A 2,500-nucleotide genomic window follows, 5' to 3' on the forward strand; every position below is an offset into this window, starting at 1 on the left:
AATTAGAGGTATAAATAATAATAAATTATTATTATACATAATTATATAGAACGCCCCGGGATTGAATTAATAGACTATAATTAAAATAGACTAAAAATTAATCCCATATATTTTAAGTTAAGTTAATTATGCCATTAGGTTTATATAAAATAACCCAATGACTTGCACATATGTTAGACTCCTTGGTCCGTGTTTCAAGACGGGTCCCGAAGGTATCCTGAATCTTTCGCATTGTAAATCATATAAATGCATACAATAAATATTAAAATCAATGATTTTAAAATTATTGTAAAATTCATAAATGAATTTTAGCATTATATATAATAAATCTATCAACACTTTATCAAATCATTAGGCATTTATTTAATATTAATAAGCTATAAAGCAAATTAATTAAAATAAACTTAAAGCCAATGATCTTTTGATAAATAATTTATATGTTAATAGATTACAATGTCCTTATATGAAAAAAATGCACACTATTTTTATAATATTAATAAATTAATATTATATATATAATGATGAATTTTTCATAATGGATATTCAGGTTCATCGGGCTTAACCTCTAAGCAGTTTCACGTACTATTTAACTCTCTATTCAGAGTTCTTTTCAACTTTCCCTCACGGTACTTGTTTACTATCGGTCTCATGGTTATATTTAGTTTTAGATGGAGTTTACCACCCACTTAGTGCTGCACTATCAAGCAACACGACTCTTTGGAAATATCTTTCTAGTAATCATTAACGTTATACGGGCCTGGCACCCTCTATGGGTAAATGGCCTCATTTAAGAAGGACTTAAATCGCTAATTTCTCATACTAGATATTAAGATATTCCATACACTGCATCTCACATTTGCTTACCAAAGTGACTTAGTGCTGAACTGTTTTCTTTTCGCTCGCCGCTACTAAGAAAATCCTTGTTAGTTTCTTTTCCTCCCCTCATTAATATGCTTAAATTCAGGGGGTAATCCCATATGAGTTGAGGTTGTATAATTTTTTTTTTTTTTTTTTATATATATATAAAACAAATATTTTTCTTTTAAATCCATTAAGACTTAAAAATCTTTTCATCCTTGATAAAAATTTTTCATTTTTATACACACACATTGATATTAAAATAAATATTATTATAATTTGTTTTATTAAATAAAGGAGCAATTCTAGAATAAAAATTTTTATTTTAAGCTAGACGTTCCCCAATATAAACAAAATTATTATTTATATAATATAATGTATGTTTGTTTGTTTATTTTCGCTTTAAGGAATACTAAGATTTTTTTCTTAATTTTGAGGATTTCTTGAAAATATATTTTTATTATATATATTTTAATTTGACTATTCATATTATGGATTATGTATATCCAATAATATACCATTTGCTTTAAAATCTTTCAATTAAAAATTAAAAGATCAAGCAACTTATTTAGCATAGTCTTACAACCCTCAACCATATGTAGTCCAAGCAGCACTTTAAAATAAATTAAAGTACGTAACAGCATGGACTGCAATATGCGTTCGAAATGTCGATGTTCATGTGTCCTGCAGTTCACACGATGACGCACAGTTTGCTGCGTTCTTCATCGACCCATGAGCCAAGTGATCCACCGCTTAGAGTTTTAAATTTTTGTTTTTTAATTGTATGTCAATTTTTTTTTAAAATTTTCATATTTATTGAAACATCAATAAATAATCCAATTTTTACCCAAACATTTTTCAGTTGCGTATGTCTTAGTTTACAAAAACAATTTTTACATTGTTAATGCAAACAAATTAACTTATCCTTTATTTATTTTTAAATAAATCGTAAGTACAACCATATAATGTTTATATAGGGTATTATAATACAAAAATAGAAAAATTACAAATAATGAAATAGAACAATAATATATGATTGAACTTGTATATATATTTTGTGTCCGCGGCCTAGGTAAGGAAACCTCACTTACTTTCGTTGGTCGCTTAAAAAACACATATGTATAAATATATACACTTTATAAGCCCAATATAATTATGTTCAACTAACAAAATTTGAACATTTTCTTTTTGTTTTTATAAATATCATACCACTGCACATGCAACAATTTAAATAATGAAAGTGAACAAGTTATATATATATGAGCTTCGCTAATATATTTTGTGTAAGCGGCCTAGGTAAGGAAAACCTCACTTACTTTCGTTGGTCGCTTAAAACACATCTGTATAAATATATCGACTTTATTAGCCCAAATATAATAAAGTTCATCTAACAAAATTTTTGCTGCTTTATCTGTGCCTAATTGTAGTAAGTATTTATTTTATATATTATTATTATAATAATAATATTTAAGAACATTTTGTTCTTTCCTTCCGTCAATTCCTTTAATTGCATAATAATATGCAACAATTTAGTTGCTTTTTATTATGGCTTTATTTAAATATATTGTGCCGCGGCCTAGGTCGCTTAAAACACATATATATATTGTTTCATCACCCATTTAAGTTTTCATATTTTAGAACA

The 2,500-nt window shown here is 26.4% G+C and overlaps 2 non-coding genes across 2 annotated transcripts in view; both read right to left on the reverse strand.

Moving 5' to 3' along the window:
* The window catches only part of LOC137235549 (large subunit ribosomal RNA), a 4,026-nt gene extending 3,035 nt beyond the window's left edge, over positions 1-991 (reverse strand). The window contains exon 1 of the ribosomal RNA XR_010947967.1: positions 1-991. This exon is cut by the window's left edge and continues 3,035 nt beyond it. This is a non-coding gene — a ribosomal RNA (large subunit ribosomal RNA).
* Positions 992-1,440: 449 nt separating this feature from the next.
* On the reverse strand, positions 1,441-1,619 carry LOC137235571 (5.8S ribosomal RNA). Its single transcript, XR_010947986.1, has one exon. It is a non-coding gene; the product is annotated as a 5.8S ribosomal RNA (ribosomal RNA).
* Between the last annotated feature and the right edge of the window lie 881 nt (positions 1,620-2,500).

Source organism: Eurosta solidaginis, chromosome X (assembly GCF_040869045.1).
Source record: "Eurosta solidaginis isolate ZX-2024a chromosome X, ASM4086904v1, whole genome shotgun sequence".
NCBI lineage: Eukaryota > Metazoa > Arthropoda > Insecta > Diptera > Tephritidae > Eurosta > Eurosta solidaginis.